Source organism: Nicotiana tabacum, chromosome 24 (assembly GCF_000715075.1).
Source record: "Nicotiana tabacum cultivar K326 chromosome 24, ASM71507v2, whole genome shotgun sequence".
NCBI lineage: Eukaryota > Viridiplantae > Streptophyta > Magnoliopsida > Solanales > Solanaceae > Nicotiana > Nicotiana tabacum.
The window spans coordinates 48,140,170-48,159,794 of NC_134103.1; positions in this window are offsets into that span (position 1 = coordinate 48,140,170).

Sequence of the window (19,625 nt, forward strand, 5' to 3'; positions counted from 1 at the left end):
TTTAATAAGGTTTAAAAATAAAATTCATATTTTGTATCGAAAATTACGGATTCAGTTGAACTGATAGCCAAAAGGCCGCATCCATCCCTGTTCTCGATGCACAACCAATTATTAGCTCACGACTCGTGTGCCTTAGTTCCTTCAAGATTCGATTAAAAGCTCTTTAAGCTCTGAATCTCTAATGTTTAAGTTGACCAAGGGAAATGATTTTTAGCTAGGGCGGTGTATAATATGATAAATATCGAATTATTATACTGGAGTCGAAAATTTTGGTATATGGTATTCAGTATTTTGGTATTTGGTTTAAGTTTTTAAAGTAATTTGATATTATGTATGACATTTGGTATTTAAAAAAATAACATCGAAATACCAATATCGTACCGAAATATATACTAAATTACACATTACAGATATTATTGATTAATATACTAAGTTACACAAAACTTATTTTGGCATTCTTGTTGAGGTTGGCAGTAAAACCCATGTACTTTAGGAAAATGGAGGAATAAGGTAGGATGCAAATTTTAATTCTTAGTTTGCAAGTTGCCAAGCAGTTTACGTAATATTTCAACGATTTTGGGGTGTTTCTTACTCCGTTACTCTTGTATTATTGTTGCATATGTTGGACTAGTCCTTGTTGTATTCTCTAATTTCAACAATTAATGCTAAGCAAGTAACATGATGTCACGCCCCCAACTCTGGGGGGCATGGCTGGCACCCGGTGCCTTACTAGCTCGAGCGAACCACTCTGTAACTCATGATCGTTCGACCAAAACTAGAACATACATAGGTCGAGTTGCCTAAAATCATTCTGTCCGTAACCATCATGGGCCAACATGGCCACAACTCGTAATGCATAACTATAGGTGGGCAAATGCTATAGCAACGATCCATCATACACACAATATAAATACACACGGGCCGTCAAGGCCTCTGACATACTGTACATAATGAACATGTGTCTGCAAAGCCTCTAAAAGTATTTGACATCAAATGGGACAGGGCCCCGACCTACCCATAAGTTTGCAGTAAAACTCTGACACGATGACATATAGACTCGGCTACATTCCGAATGAAGTGGAGTCCTACCGATCTTTAGCTGAATGCTAACCTCGTCTACTAGGAGGGCTCGTCAAACTGATTTCCTACACCTGCAGGCATGAATGCAGTGTCCACAACAAAAAGGATGTCAGTACGAATAATGTACCGAGTATGTAAGGCAGACTTGAAAAACAACAATAAGTCAACATTAATGAAAGAGATATAAGAATCAACCTGAATCTTTGAAGTGCCACCGTATATGTATACTAATTATACTTACATATATAATGCCTCTTTGGGACTATTATCCATATCGTAACATGACTGCCCAACTGATCAGTGGTAACTGCCCGACCGGCCATACCTCGGTGGTAAATGTATAACTACAACTGGTAGTAACTTCCCGACCAGCCGTAGCACGGTAGTAAATGCATGACTGCCCGACCGGCCGTAGCACGGTGGTAAATACGTAACTACCTAATCGGCCGTAGCTCGGTGGTAAATGCATGACTGCCCGACCGGTCGTAGCTCGGTGGTAAATGCATGACTGCCCGACCAACCGTAGCACGGTAGTAAATGCATAATTGCCCGACCAACTGTAGCACGGTGATAAATGCGTAACTGCTCGACCGGCCGTAGCTCGGTGGTAAATGCATGACTGCCCGACCGGCCGTAGCTCGGTATTAAATGCATGAGTGCCCGACCGGCCGTAGCACGGTGGTAAATGCATGACTGCCCGACCGACCGTAGCATGGTGGTAAATGCGTAATTGCCCAACCGGCCGTAGCTCAGTGGTAAATGCATGACTTCCCGACCGACCGTAGCTCGGTGGTAAATAAAGATGCATGACTGCCCAACCGACCGTAACTCGGTGGTAAATGAAAATACATATAACACTACATTATGAACATTAACATCTTTATCGTATGCCTCAATAGATACTTAGGAACATACTTAGATATGCTTGAATATCATTTTACATGAATGAATAGCGTAGACATCCTTAACTACTAAGAGTAGAAGCACTTATGAAATAACATTACGTTTATGTTTCGTTACGTGGATCATGCCAAAAGAAGGAAGGATTAGCCTTAACATACCTTGAGTCTATGCTTAGCAACTTGAAGTAAATCCTCTTCTTTTTAACAGCCATGACCAATTCTTGCATTATGTGATTGCTCAAGGATGGTTTCTTTTTTAGAGCGCTTCTCCCCTTTCTTTCTTTCTTTTTTTCTCGTGAAAATAGACTCCCCTTAGCAAAAGGAAGTTGGCTGAGTTCTACTTTCTCCTAACCAGTGGTGAAATTCCCAAATCCCCTCACCTTTTCGTTCTTGCCTTTCCCCTTTCTACAACTCCCCCAAATGAATTTATGATATGGATTTAAAATAAAGTGTAAGGGACCCCATCCCTATGTGTTTGTCGTGTGCATATATGCCGGTGATAATTCATGAATTATCACCAAAGGATGACTAAGAATATTTTTCATGTGTCACCTAACAAAAGATAAACAAAATATGTTTGCTACGTGTCAACAAGGATAAAGGAAAATGTAGTCAACTAAAAAAGGATGAATAAAAATCTTTTCTAGGTGTTAAAATTTCTATTGGTTCCCATTTTTATTTTTCAATTCTTTTCTCTATATGGCTGGACTTAAATATATCCATTAAAATATCAATAAATCATGGATATCTTATAAAATTAATACACACACTAATATTTCATAAAAATATTTACGAAAAAATACATACTTTATCAAATTCAAAAAAAAATCCACTTTAACCTCAAGAGTACATTTCTTTTTTTAATACTATAAATTCTCAAAACGGAAAAAGGATAACGTTTCTTATGATAAAATACTATCTACTCTTATAATAAATAAAATCTCATTTATAAACTCCTACATGTCATGTATATAACTTAAAACTTATCACAACCATATAAAATCATATTTATCAACCTTTACCGATAATGGTTTACTTCAAAGAAAATACATATCAAGCAAATATATAGAAGTTCCGAAATTCGTCAAACTTACGGGGTCTTACATCCATATCTTCATGTATAACCTTAATACCTTCCAACTCATGTGTTATTACTTTGATGAATCCTAACGTTAAGGTACGGGATGTTACATCTTCTCCCCCTTAGGAACATTCATCCTCGAATGTTAGACCGTAACTCTAGGCTCTAACACATGACTTACGTATCTACGACATGTCTGATCTGATAAAGACTCTATGATTGCTTATCGCATAGTCCTACTCAAACGAAACAGAGTAATCTAAAAACGTCGCTCTATAGCACGATCTGGAATATGAGAGAAGGGTAAAATTTCTTAAATTCCCTATAGCCTCCCAATTATAAGTGTAGCGCACAACACACTCATAACTGAGACTCTACTAGACACGACTTTGTAGACTTCCTAGGACACGACCTGCTCTGATACCACTTTGTCACGCCCCCAACCCTGGGGGGCGTGGGTGGCTCGAGCGAACCACTCTGTAACTCATGATCGTTCGACCAAAACTAGAACATACATAGGTCGAGTTGGATAAAATTATTCTGTCTATAACCATCATGGGAAAACATGGTCACAACTCGTAATGCATAACTATAGGTGGGCAAATGCTATAGCAGCGATCCATCGTACACACAATATGAATGCAAACGGGCCGTCAAGGCCTCTGACATACTATACATAATGAACATGTGTCTGCAAATCCTCTAAGAGTATTTGACATCAAATGGGACAGGGCACCGACCTATCCATAAGTCTGCAGTAAAATTCTAACACGATGACTTATAGTCTCGGTTGCATTCCGAATTGTTACATTTCGCATTTTCGTACGTTAAAATTTCATCGTAAGTTAATCGACGTAGGCTCGGGAATGAGATTATTTTTGAGGTTATAAACACTTATGCTATTTATAACAGGTGATAAGTGAGTGCCGTGAAGATTAGAGGGTAAACAAATCAAAGAATGAGTATTCGTTGAAGTTTGTCAATTTGGGATAAAATATGGTCCAAGCTATAATACCCTGTATTTATGGACTAGTGTCATACAAGGTACCACATGACAATGATAGTAAGGTATATGAAGTGTATTAGTATTTAAGTAAATTGTGTGCTAGAATTAATTATGTGGATAATTGATTAATTATTGATTTTTTAGTGGAAGATTAACAAAGTAATTAGAATTTGTGGATAAGCTTAATGGAGACCCAACGTGGCAGCAAGGGATTTAGGTATCAATGACTCTTTGGATAGGGGCTAGGTGGCATAGTTAGAGAATTTGTTGGCTAAGTCATCACATAAAGTGGGGCCCACACCTATGATAAAGACACCTACATATGTCATTAAAGGGAAAGGTATATGTCGTAAGGTAACAGATGTAGCTTTACCAAATATTCTTATGAACCCACAAGGATAAGATATCTTCCTACCTCATTGAAGTGTGGTGTTATGCTTGCTAAGTAATGGATGGAGCCTCAAAACAATTCATATGAAACTGCATAATACTATAACAACGTGAAATTGCGATTCTAAGGGAGTACAGTACAATCTTTCTCAAGAATATCATACGGATATTTACCTACTTTGATCCGACGTTACGTGTTTTGTCATAATTGATATGTGTTAGAGGGATTGTCAAGAGAATCGGCTCAGGTATGTTAAGGTTATCCCTTCTTTCCTTTTGGCATGATCTATATGATACAAACGAAATGAGCAAATGCACAACTTTCATAAATGTCTCTATTCGTAGAAGCACTTGGGTTGCCTATGTTCTTGAATTCCCATGTGTTTTATTATTATATCTTCTGTTCATGGGTCTCAGAAAAATACATAGTTGATAAAATTTATCCGAAGGCATATTGATCTTATGACATTTCGAGAAATCTTATTAACTTACTTCTTATGCATTTCATTCATTTATACATGTACATTTATGTATGATCAGGTGGCATTATATATGCGTATATTATATGTATATGAGCTATGGTAAAAGGTTACGGCGTTATATACGCACCACCACCTGATTAGTTGATATACATTGATGATTTCGCCCACAGAGAGCGAGATGATATGATGGGATGCCCTCAGAGGCTTGATGATGTTATGTACACATATACCTATATATGATACAACATTTATACGCACATGCATGACTTTATAAATATTTCAGGATTCACAAAGTTATTTAGACTTACAAGTGGATTCCTTTATTCCATGTTTCTTTTATGTCTTTTATGTACTGAATTTCATGCCTTACATACTCGGTACATTATTCATGCTGACGCCCCTATTTTCTGAGGCCTGCATTTCATGCCTGCAGGTGCAGGTAGACAGGCTGACGGTCCCCCTTTTTAGGATCCTTGATTAGCGAGAGTTGGTATTCTCCACTTGATCCGGAGTTGTTATTAGTTTTGGTATGCTATTTTTGTATGTAGATATAGGTACGAAGGGGCCCAGTCCCATCCTTTGTACAGTTGTATACTCTATTAGAGGTCTGTAGACAGTCATGTATAGTTGGATAGTACGTGGCCTTGTCGGCTTCTAGTTTTGTATATATAGTTATCTATAGCAGCCTTGTCCGCTCGCCCTACCGTATTCCGCATGTATATGTATATATGTCTTTTGGACATGTTTTCCTCACGTATGTTATTCACGTGATTCAACAGTTTATTGACAGATGTTATTCATGACCTACCCTTAATTCATATTTATATCTTAGACGCATGCGTAGGGGTGTTCGACAGGTAGGATTCGGGCACTCGTCATGGCCCGTCAGTTTGGGTCGTGACAAAAGTGGTATCAGAACAGTTCTGTCCTAGGGTTGTCTACAGACTGTGTCTAGTAGAGTCTTGTTTATGAGTGTGTTGTGCACAATATTTATAAACATGCGGCTACAGGACATATAGGATGTTATCCTTCTTTCTTATCTTAGATCGTGCGATATAAGGATTCATTTCCCTAACGATATGTTATGTTTTCAGTGATGCCTAAGAAGGCTACAGACGCCCAGAAGGGCAAATCCGTGGCTGATGAGACTACTAGTCGAGCGCCACGAGTTACCAGGGCTCGGGGAGAGTCTTATAGTGATATTTCATATCAAACTTCACATACCTCGCCCTTTCCAGAGAAGCTCTGAGGGGCACCAGCTCCAGCGCCTGCCTCTGTACACCTAGCTCCTAAGCCAGATGAACCGGGGCAGGAGATGAGAGATGCTATTCAGCTATTGACTCGATTAGTAGCCGCACAATCTCGGCGTCAGGAAGTAGGTATTGGTAATGCATATAGGGCCATCAGTGTGAGGGTTCGTGATTTCATTAATTTGGACCCTCCGGTATTCACTGGAGCAGATCCAAACGAGGAACCTCAGGTATTTATCGATAGGATGCAGAGGAATTTGAGGTTAATGAAGGCCACTACGACTGAGTCAGTTAAGCTAGCTTCCTATAGACTTCAGGATGTTGCAGTTAATTAGTACGAGTCTTGGGAGTTGTCCAGAGGTGAGGATGCCCCTCTAGCGGTATGGCATGAGTTTATAGAGGCTTTTATTCATCATTATCTGCCACCAGAGCTTAGACGCGCCAGAGCTGATAGGTTCTTGACCCTTCGGTAGGGTAATATGAGTGTTCGGGAGTACAACCTTCAGTTTGATTGTTTGGATAGGTATGCTCCCACTATTGTAGCTAAGATGGAGGATCGGGTTCATCGGTTCGTTATGGGGTTGGAGCCGCACCTTCTTAACGACTGTATGTCGGTCTCACTTTAACTAGGCATGGATATTTCTTGTATTCAGGCATACGCTCAGGGTGTAAAGGAGCATAAGCAGAAGCATATGGCCGATCGTGAGCATGATAGGGGCCAGAGTAAGAGAGCGAGATCTTCGGGTCCTTCTGGTGAGTTTCGAGGTGGTCAGAGACAACAATACCCGAGGTATCCAGCCATCGGCTAGCGCACCCCCTCAGTTTGCCGGTAGGAGATTTGATCGTTCCACATATTCAGGGCCTAGTTAGAATTCCAGGGCCTCAAATTCTCAGTATAGGGGTGAGTCAAGTCAGATGAGGCCGACCTTGCCATGATGTGCCCAGTGTGGTAAGCAGCATGCCGGGCAGTGTTGTATGGGGTTGGGTGTTTGTTGTACTTGTGGTTATCCAGGTCACGTTATGAGAGATTGTCCGACGAGAGATGGTACAAGCATAGTTCAGCCAGCGGGATCTGTAGTTGGTTTGTCATCATCAGTACGCCTCCTAGGCAAGGTTCACAAGCACCAATCGGTCATGGTAGAGGCAGAGGTGGAGCATCTAGCTCGAGCGGTACTCAGAACTACATTTATGCATTAGCAGGCCGACAGGATCAGGAGTTGTCACCTGATGTTGTTACACGTATATTATTATCTCCTCATATGATGTATATGCATTGATTGACCCAAGTTCCACCTTATCATATGTCACTCTGTTGGTTGCTAGTAAGTTAGGAATAGAACCTGAGTTGGTTAAACCTTTTGAGGTGTCCACACCAGTTGGGGATCCAGTGATAGCTAGGCGAGTATATAAAGATTATACAGTAGTAGTTCATAGTCGATCTACAGTAGCAGACCTAATTGGGTTAGATATGGTAGAATTTGATGTTATACTAGGTATGGATTGGTTGGCTTCTTGTTATGCCAACGTTGATTGTAGATCAAAGATGGTTCGATTTCAGTTTCTAGGGGAGCCTATATTGGAGTGGAAAGGTAATACGGCATCGCCGAGAGGTAGGTTTATTTCCTATCTCAAGGCAGGGAAGATGATTAGAAAGGGCTATATTTATCACTTAGTTCGGGTACGGGATGTGAAAGTAGAGTCACCAACCATTCAATTTATCACTGTGGTTAATGAGTTTCCCGATGTTTTTCTCGATGAGCTTCCGGATCTTCCGCCAAAGCGAGAAATTGAGTTTTCTATTGACATATTACCAGATACTCAGCCAATATCCATTCCTCCCTATAGAATGGCACCTGCAGAGCTGAGAGAGTTGAAGGAACAACTAAGGGACTTGCTTGAAAAAGGCTTTATCAGACTTAGTATATCACCGTGGGGAGCACCTATATTATTTGTGAGGAAGAAATATGGTTCCTTGCAGATGTGTATTGATTATAGACAGTTGAATAAGGTGATGATCAAGAATAAGTACCCGCTCCCGAGGATTGATGATTTATTTAATCAGTTGCAAGGTGCCAATTATTTCTCGAAGATAGACTTGAGGTCCGGGTACCATTAGGTAAGGGTTAAGGAGAAAGATATTCCGAAGACAACAATCAAAACCAGATACGGACACTTTGAGTTTCGTGTTATGTCATTCGGTTTGACCAATGCCCCAACAGTATTCATGGATTAGATGAATCGTATGTTCAAGCCCTTTCTAGATCTGTTCGTGATTGTATTTATTGATGATATATTGGTGTATTCTCGTTCATAGACTGAGCATGCAGATCATTTGCATATTGTGCTCAGAGTTCTACAAAAAGGGAAGTTGTATGCAAAATTCTCTAAATGTGAATTCTGTTTGAAATCTGTAGCTTTCCTTGGGCATATTATTTCAGGTGAAGGTATAGGGGTTGACACACAAAAGATTGAGGCAGTAAAGACTTGGCCTAGACCTACAACACCGATGGAGGTTCATAGCTTTCTCGGTTTGACAGGTTATTATAGGAGATTTGTAGAGGGATTTTCTTCTCTTTCAACACCATTGACAAAGTTAACTCAGAAGGGAGATAAGTTGCAGTGGACCGATGCTTGTGAACAGAGTTTTCAGGCATTAAAGGACAGACTAACTTCAGCACCGGTTCTAACACTCTCAGAGGGAACCGATGGTTATGCTATCTATTGTGACGCTTCGGGTGTTGGATTGGGTTGTGTATTGATGCATCATGGTAAGATTGTAGCTTATGCTTCTAGACAACTAAGAAAGCACGAGAAGAATTACTTGACCCACGATCTAGAGTTAGCCGTGGTGATTCATGCACTAAAGATGTGGAGGCACTATTTGTATGGCATTCATGTTGATATCTATACGGATCATAAAAGCCTTCAGTATATCTTCAAGCAAAAAGAATTGAACTTACGTCAAAAGAGATGGTTGGAGCTACTGAAATACTACGACGTTGATATTTTATACCATCTAGGGAAGGCGGATGTAGTAGCCGATGCCCTAAGCCGTAGATCTATGGTTAGCCTATCATATTTACAGCCTGAGAAGAGGGGGATAGCCCATGAGATTTATCAGCTAGCTAGTCTTGGATTTCGATTACTGGACTCAGGTGATACCGGAGTTACTATTCAGGACACGGCAACATCCTCTTTAGTAACTGAAGTGAAGGAACGCCAGTACGAGGATCATGTGTTAGCTCATTACAGAGATACAACCCCTCAGAAGGAGAAGACACCATTTAAGATTATAGGAGACGAAGTCCTTAGATATCGAGGATGATTATGTGTCCCTAATGTTGCACAGCTGCACCGACAGGTTATGGGAGAGACTCACTATTCTCGTTATTCTGTCCATCCAGGAGCAACAAAGATGTATCATGATATCAAGGAAATATATTGGTGGGACAGAATGAAAAAGGATATAGCAGAGTTTGTTGCTCAATGCCCTAACTACCAGCAGGTTAAGATTGAGCATCAAAAATCCGGTGGATTATTGCAGGCTATAGAGATTCCGACTTGGAAATGGGAAGTAATTAATATGGATTTCATCATAGGCTTACCTCATACCCAGCATAAGTTTGATTCTATATGGGTGATTGCTGATAGACTTACAAAATCAGCCCATTTTCTGCCTGTTAGGACTACGTATTCCGCAGAGGATTATGCAAGGCTTTACATTAAGGAGATAGTACGACTTCATGGTGTCCCTATATCTATTATCTCGGATAGAGGAGCTCAGTTTACAGCCAATTTCTGGAGGTCCTTCCAAAAAAGATTGGGAACTCAGGTAAGTCTTAGTACAATATTTCATCCCCAAACAGATGGACAGGATGAGCGTACTATTCATACACTTGAGGATATGCTATGGGCTTGTGTGATAGACTTCAGGGGTAGCTGGGATGATCATCTACCACTTTTTGAGTTTGCGTATAATAATAACTATCATTCCAGCATTCAGATGGATCCATACGAAGCTCTTTACGGACGAAAGTATAGGTCACCTATCGGATGATTCGATGTTGGGGAAACTAAGTTAGTAGGACCAGAGCTGGTACAACAACCAATCGAGAAGATTAAGCTTATACAGGAAAGGCTATTAGCAGCTCAAAACCGTCAGAAGTCTTATGCGGATAATCGATAACAAGACTTGGAGTTTCAGGTTGACGACTAGGTATTCCTAAAGGTATCACCAATGAAAGGCGTTATGGGGTTCGGTAAGAAAGGAAAACTTGGCCCTCGGTACATTGGACCATATAAGATCATACGCAAGGTTGGCCAGGTAGCATATGAGTTTGACTTGCCTTCTAACTTGGAGTCTGTACATCCAGTCTTTCATGTGTCTATGCTCTGTAAATGTATCGGAGATCCTTCCAGAGTTGTGTCAGTTGACGTTGTTCAGGTCACAGAGCAGCTATCATATGAGGAAACTCCTATTGCTATACTAGATAGACAGGTTCAGAGATTAAGGACTAAAGACGTAGCTTCGGTGGAAGTACTTTGGAGAAATAATAATGTGGAAGCAATGACTTGGGAAGCCGAAGAAGACATAAAGTCTAGGTATCCTCACTAGTTTCCTCTTCCAGAGGAGGATCCGACTTAGATATCACAGCTTTAAGGTGCGTGTATGGATTCTTGTGTTAGTTATTGTCATTGGTCGTATGAGGCCATTGTCGTTATTGATGATTGTGGCCCTATATGGCATTGAGTTATTGAGTTTCTACGGGAAGGGTTGGTAGTAGTACTGTTACAAAGGCGACTCTGCCAAAATTTATATAGGTCCCGGGGAGTTAAACATTCAAGGACGAATGTTTTTAAGAGGGGAAGGATGTTATATTTCGCGTTTTCGTACATTAAAGTTTCGTCGTAAGTTAATCGACGTAGGCTCGGGAATGAGATTATTTTTGAGGTTATAAGCACTTATGCTATTTATAACAGGTGATAAGTGAGTGTCGTGAAGATTAGAGGGTAAACAAATCAAAGAACGAGTATTCGTTGAAGTTTGTCAATTTGGGATAAAATATGGTCCAAGCTATAATACCCCATATTTATGGACTAGTGCCATACAAGGTACCACATGACCATGATAGTAAGTTATATGAAGTGTATTAGTATTTAAGTAAATTGTGTGCTAGAATTAATTATGTGGATAATTGATTAATTATTGATTTTTTAGTGGGAGATTAACAAAGTAATTAGAATTTGTGGATACGCTTAATGGAGACCCAACGTGGCAGCAAGGGATTTGGGTAACAATGACTCTTTGGATAGGGGCTAGGTGGCATAGTTAGGGAATTTGTTGGCTAAGTCATCACATAAAGTGAGGCCCACACCTATGATAAAGATACCTACATATGTCATTAAAGGGAAAGGTATATGTTGTAAGGTAATAGATGTAGCTTCACCAAAGGTTCTTATGAACCCACAATGATAAGATATCTTCCTACCTCATTAAAGTGTGGTGTTATGCTTGCTAAGTAACAGATGGAGCCTCAAAACAATTCATATGAAACTGCATAATACTATAGCAGCGTGAAATTGCGACTCTAAGGGAGTACGGTACAATCTTTCTCAAAAATATCATACGGATTTTCCCTACTTCGATATGCCGTAACGTGTTTTGTCACAATTGACATGTGTTAGAGGGATTTTCAAGAGAATCAGCTCAGGTATGTTAAGGCTATCCCTTCTTTCCTTTGGCATGATCCATATGATACAAACGAAACGAGCAAACGCACAACTTTCATAAATGTCTCTATTCGTGGAAGCACTAGGGGTGCCTATGTTCTTGAATTCCCATGTGTTTTATTATTATATCTTCTGTTCATGGGTCTCAGAAAAATACGTAGTTGATAAAGTTTATCCGAAGGATTATTGATCTTATGACATTTAGAAAAATCTTATTAACTTACTTCTTATACATTTCATTCATTTATACATGTACATTGACCCATGACCAGTTGTCGTTATATACACGTATATTATATGTAAATGGGATATGGGAAAATGTTACGGCGTTATATACGCACCACCACCTGATTAGTTGGTATACATTGATGATTTCGTCCACAGAGGCCAAGATGATATGATGGGATGCCCTCAGAGGCTTGATGATGTTATGTACACATATACCTACGCATGATACGACATTTATACGCACATGCATGACTTTATAAATATTTTAGGATTCACAAAGATGAAGAGGTAAAAGACGCCTAAGATGAAGAGGTAAAACATCTATACGTAGATCATCGTAGCACTAAATCTTAATACTCCCCTAAAGGGGGAGGGATATGGAGTGATGTGGCGTTAAGTCAGAATTAAATGGTTCTAATAACTATGGAATGGTAAAGGAAGAATGCGATAAAAAATGAGAAAGGAAGGAGATTGCACTTATCCAAATCCTACATATAGGCCACAATTCCAGAACATTATGCAAGCACGACGTCAAGGAAAGGAAGTAAGGGTTCCTGCCCGGGATGTTATGGATAAATAAGGAGCCAGTGCGAGAGGTAAGTTAAGACAAAGTAAATAACCCAAGAAAGATTACGCAGAATATTGATGTGAGAATGGGACAACGAGTAGTTAGTAGTTGATTCAAGAAGAGCCTAGTTATGGATAGACAAGAAGTTACAGATAAATCAGCAGATCGTGCAAGATAAACATAGTAAAACCCAATATAGTAAATTCAGTCTCGCAGGTACGACATCGTGACCCTTGACAAATATTCAGATAGGAGTTGGGGTAGTTAAAGGTATCGTATGAATGTTACGGAAATAAAAGAGAGTCTCACTGGAAAGACAGTCAAAACTTCAGTTCAGAAGCAACTGTACGAGCATATGAGTGTGGAGGTAAGTAACTAAGGATAATTATAGGTGAGTACGAATATCAAAAATTTTATTAGGTATACGATGTAATAAGCTCGCAGCTTTACAAGAGTCAGAGGGTCTTCCCTAAGTACTACAACGAAAGACTAGCTGAGGAAATAAGGAAGAAGGCTTCAACCTAAGCACAGTGACCTAAAGAGGAAATGGTCTGGTAACAACAGTCTCACAATAACATTGTATGCACTCCATAAGAAAGTGGCACTTATCGTTACTAATGAACTGGAAGTAAAATCAAAAGTAATATTCGAGATCATATGAGTTGCACGAAAATTCCGACATACATGGGAACTAAGATAAGTTAAGTATGCACACAACAAGGGGCAGAAAGACCAAGAAAAGCAATAGCTTATGTTTAAAGAAAGCTGAGATGGAACGAAAGGAATTATTCGATCAAAGATCTAGAGTTGGTTACGTTATGAACGAACTTAAGTTTTCAAAGTATTATCCATGCAGCATATATGTTGATAATCATACAGCCGCAGAAGACTCCGATATAAGTTAAAAGAAAGAATTGAGTACAGGTCATAGACAAAGGATTGAATTGTTAGATGATGGTATCATGGATATTCCATAGCGTCCATGAAAGGCTAAAGTAATAACTAATACCAGGAGCTGTAGATCGGAAGATAGCTTAAGCCTACATAAAGGCTGATCAGAAGGAAGAGGAAACTAAAGAGTTACCTCACCTAAGTAAATCAAGAGTTTGATTATTGGACCCAGAAAATTATAGACATCATGATTGAGAACATTGCAGAATCACTCTTAATATCAGAGGTACAAGAGAGATAGTACAACAGCCATATTCTATAACGGCTCTACGATAAAGCTAGTTAGAAAAGTACTAGCCTCATAAGAATTCAGTATGAAGCTCCCACCGAATTGCGTATGCACCAGAGGTGCAAGTATTGTAATAAAGCTTCAAGTTGTGGATGTGAATTATACCTATGTGGAAGGGAGGTCATGAAAGAGATAGAAGATGTGATGCGAGATTTTAAGGTAAGTAAGGTAAAGGTGAACAACGTATAATATACTCAAATGCAGAAGGTTGTGAATAGTCCATACTTCGGATAGAAGGCTAGAAGCAGTGGGATTCGGTATCCAGGAATGATAGCGGTGTCATTAGTGGCATATCTTCCAGCCTATGGTTTTTAGGTACCAAGAGGTATAATTAAGATAGTAAAGAGGAGTTAGAGACGATGTGATGTCTCGCTTGATGTTCCAGAATAACGTAAGGAAATCTATGGTGCAAGCAAGTTGAAGGAAGGTGGCGAATAATATAAATAGATATGTGTAGGTCGCAAGCTAAAATATGGTAAAGCGACAAGGTTTTAGGAAGACAGGAGTAAGGATAAGAAAGGGTGAGTGAGAAGGTGACGAAAATGGATAAGTCCTCGGGATTTAGCCCAAGAAAACAAGAGAGTTGATCTTTTTTCTAAGATATAGAAAGCTCAGTATAGCCTGAAAGAACTCAAAGGAATCTAAGACTAGTAGCATTTAGAAAAGATGGGATGATACCCTGGTAGTAGAATAAGGGTGTAATTGTGATAGATAAAGGATGACGCTTGGGCCTTCGATTGAGTAAAGATTTGAAAAAAAAGGGGGATTTCATGAATTGTACAGGATTAAAATACCCGCATAAGGTGAATCACATTGGGATGCTATGAAATACGGTTATGGAAGTATGGTATCGCCCCCAGGTGGATCAGGAAAATCACTTCAAATGTTCCTCGATGCAACGTGAGCCCTAGTGATTACGTAAGAGGTTTCAAGTTATCAGTGGTAAATTATAGATCAATACTAAGGTGAATCAACAATGGATGGATAAAAGTTACAAAGCATGAGATGAGATTAGGTCGTCATTCTTAAGATGAACAGTAATGAGGAAGCATTAAAGGACTTAGATTTATACATATGAGATAAGCAATAAGAGTAACCTGGAGTTTGGTAGCAAACCTCAGTAACAATAAACCGAAGTAAGAGTTATGTATAGTATGACCTATCTAGAAGTAGTAAAGCCATAGACGTCCAGAGGTACAACTTGGAATAGTTATGCATATGTTCACAAAGTGAGGCCTAGAAATTGGCTAAAAGTTGGAGGGAAGACTCGCATAGGCGCACAAACAAGGCCAGAGTCGTACATGCTGCATGATAGAAGGTAGCAACAGTTACTAGATTGGAAGTATTCCGACCACAAGTCGTGGTGTGAGAAAGGGGCCTAAAAGGGGGGAATGCATTGGCCTTTATAATTATTCACCGAACAGTTTCCTATATGGCAAGGAGAGTACTCAACTATTCGGAAGACATAAATTATGAAAATGATTAGTGCATAAGTCAACATTCGAGAACGAATGTTCCAAAGGGGGGAATGATGTTACACCCCATCTTTTCTTACGTGAAAGTACGCCATAAGTAAATTGATGAAAGCTCGAAAATGAGATGTTACATCCCGCATTTTCGTACGTTAAAGTTTCGTCGTAAGTTAATCGACATAAGCTAGGGAATGAGATTATTTTGAGATTATAAGCATTATGATATTTCAAATAAGTGATGAGTAAATTTGTGAAGGTGAGAGGGTAAGCGAATCGAAGAAAATGAGTTTCGTCGAAGTTTGACCTTTTGAGATAAAAATACGGTCCGAGCTATAATACCCGATATTTATGGACTTGTGCCATACAAGGTACCACATGACCATGATAGTAAGATGTATAAAGCGTATTAAAAGTGAGTAGTATTTTAAGTAATTTGAGATAATTCTTAATTATGTGGGTAATTGGTTAATTATTGATTGATGGGAAATTAACAAGTTAATTAAAAAATTAGTAGTTAATTAATTAAGATCTTTTGGATAAAGCCTAAGGAACTTTAACGTGGCGGCCAAGGGGTCTTGATTAAAGCCCAAATATGTGACTCTTAAGTCATGTAACTTAGTGGTACAATTAGAGGACTTTGTGGCCAAGTCATTCTTATCAAGTAGGGCCCATAAAAACCAACAAATTTAAGAGATTTCTTATCTCATTTTTGGTTGAAAGATGCTATTAAGAAAGGCTCTCTAAATTCACAAAATGAAGGCTTATGACTACAAAGTGCGGATGAGGCTTCAACAAATTTATACAAGATCCTATTATGCGTGAGATGCAATTTTATGAAAATACGGTACAATCTTTCTCAAGAATATCATACGGATTTTCCCCTACCTCGATCCGCCGTTACGTGTTTTTCACAAAAGACGTGTGTTAGAGGGATTGTCAAGAGAATCGGCTCAAGTATGTTAAGGCTATCCCTTCTTTCATTTTGGCATGATCCAAATGATACAAAAGAAACTAGCAAAATATGCAACTTTCTTAAATGACTCTATTCATAGAAATACTAGGGGTGTCTATGTTCTTGATTCCCCATGTGAATTATTATTATATCTTATATTCATGGGTCTCAGAAAAATACGTAGTTGATAGAGTTTATCCGAAAGGCATATTGATTTTATGACATTCCGAGAAATCTTATTAACGTATTTCTTATGCATTTCATGCATTTATATATGTACATTGACCCATGACCAGATGGCGTTATATACGCGTATATTATATGTATATGGGATATGGGAAAAATATTATGGCGTTATATACGCACCACCACCTGATTAGCTGGTATACGTTGATGATTTTGCCCACAGTGGCCGAGATGATATGATGGGATGCCCTCAAAGGCTTGATGATGTTATGAACACATATACCTATGCATGGTATGACATTTATACACATATGCATGACATTATAATATTAAATGATTCACAGAGCTATTCAGGCATACATGTTGAGTCTTTTATTCCATGTTTCTCTTATGTCTATTATTTATTGATTTTTATTCCTTACATACTCGGTACATTATTTGTAATGACGTCCCTTTTGCCTGGGGACGCTGTGTTTCATGCCTGCAGGTCCCGATAGATAGGTCGAGAGTCCTCCAAGTAGGCTATCGGCTCAACGGAAGATGTTGGTGCACTTCATTTGCTCCGAAGTTGCTTATTTGGTTAGTATGATTTGGACGTGTATTGTTTAGTATGGAGGGGCCATGTCCCAACCTTTATGGCATTTATCTACTCTTAGAGGCTTGTAGACATATGTCATGTACGTAAAAGATTGTATGGCCTTGTCGGCCTATGTTCAGTGTACGAGTGGTCATTTTGGTCTTATAGGCCCATATGTCTTATGTATAAGTTGGTATTACATGTTTTATTCTAGTTATCCCACGGCAACCCTTCCGTCTCATTTACCTATGATAGCATGATACGAAAAGATACGTTATGTTGGTACTCGATTGAGTAAGGCACCGGGTGCCCGTCGCGGCCCATCGATTTGGGTCGTGACAGGTACGATGGGGCCCAGTCCCGTCCTTTGTACAGTTGTACACTCTATTAGAGGTCTATAGACAGTCATGTATAGTTGGATAGTATGTGGCCTTGTCAGCTTCTAGTTTTGGATATATAATTGTCTATAGCAGTCTTGTCGGCTCGCCCTACCGTATTCCGTATGTATATGTATATATATCTTTTGGACATGTTTTTCTCACGTATGTTATTCATGTGATTCGGCAGTTTATTGACAGATGTTATTCATGACCTACCCTTAATTCATATTTATATCTTAGACGCATGCTTAGAGGTGTTCGACAGGTAGGACTCGCGCATTCGTCATAGCCCATCGGTTTGGGTTGTGACACAAATGAAGTGGAGTCTTACTGATCTTTCGCTGAATGCTAACCTCGTCTACTATGATGGCTCGTTAAACTGATTTCCTACACCTGCATGCATTAATACAACGTCCATAACAAAAAGGATGTCAGTACGAATAATGTACCGAGTATGTAAGGTAGACTTGAAATATAACAATAAGTCAATATTAATGAATGAGATATAAGAATCAACCTGAACCTTTGAAGTGCCACCGTATATGCATACTAATTATACCTACATATATAATGCCTCTTTGGGACTATTATCTATATCGTAACATGACTGCTCAACTGATCAGTGGTAACTGCCCGACCGGCCATAGCTCAGTGGTAAATGTATTACTGCCCAACTGGTGGTAACTGCCCGACCAACCGTAGCACGGTGGTAAATGCATGACTGCCCGACCGGCGGTAGTACGGTGGTAAATACGTAACTGCCCAACCGGCCATAGCTCGGTGGTAGATGCATGACCGCCTGACCGGCCATAGCTCAGTGGTAAATGCATGACTGCCCGACCGACCGTAGCACGGTGGTAAATGCATGACTGCCCGACCGACCGTAGCACGGTGATAAATGCGTAACTGCCCAACCAACCGTAGCTTGGTGGTAAATGCATGACTACTCGATCGGCCGCAGCTTGGTGGTAAATGCATGACTGCCCGACCAGCCATAGCACGGTGGTAAATGCATGACTGCCCAATCGGCCGTAGCACGGTGGTAAATGCGTAACTGCCCAATCGGTCGTAACTCGATGGTAAATGCATGACTGCCCGACCGCCCGTAGCTCGGTGGTAAATGCATGACTGCCCGATCAGCCGTAGCTCGGTGGTAAATAAAGATGCATGACTGCCCGACCAGCCGTAGCTCAGTGGTAAATGAAGATGCATATAACACTACATTATGAACATTAACATCTTTATCGTATGCCTCAATTGATACTTAGGAACATACTTAGACATGCTTGAATATCATTTTACATGAATGAATAGTGTAGACATCCTTAACTACTAAGAGTAGAAGCATTTATGGAATAACATTACGTTTATATTTCGTTACGTGGATCATGCCAAATGAAGGAAGGATTAGCCTTAACATACCTTGAGTCTGTCCTTAGCAACTTAAAGTAAATCCTCTTCTTTTAACAACCATGACCAATTCTTGCACTATGCGATCGCTCAAGGATGGTTTCTTTTTTAGAGCGCTTCTCCCCTTTCTTTCTTTCTTTCTTTTTTCTTTTTCGTGAAAATAGACTCTCCTTAGCAAAACGAAGTTGGTTGAGTTCTACTTTCTCCTAACCGGTGGTGAAATTCCCAAATCCCCTCACCTTTTCATTCTTGCCTTTCCCCTTTCTACAACTCCCCCAAATAAATTCATGATATGGATTGAAAATAAAGTATAAGGGACCCCATCCCTATGTGTTTGTCATGTGCATATATGCCGGTGATAATTCATGAATTGTCACCGAAGGAGAACTAAGAATATTTGCCATGTGTCACCTAACAAAAGATAAACAAAATATGTTTGCTACGTGTCAACAAGGATAAAGGAAAATGTAGTCAACTAAAAAGGGATGAACACGAATCTTTTCTAGGTGTCAACATTTCTATTAGTTCCCTTTTTTATTTTTCAATTCTTTTCTCTATATGGCTGGACTTAAATATATCCATTAAAATATAAATAAATCATGGGTATCTTATAAAATTAATACACACACTAATATTTCATAAAAATATTTACGGAAAAATACATACTTTATCAAATTCAAAAAAAAATCCA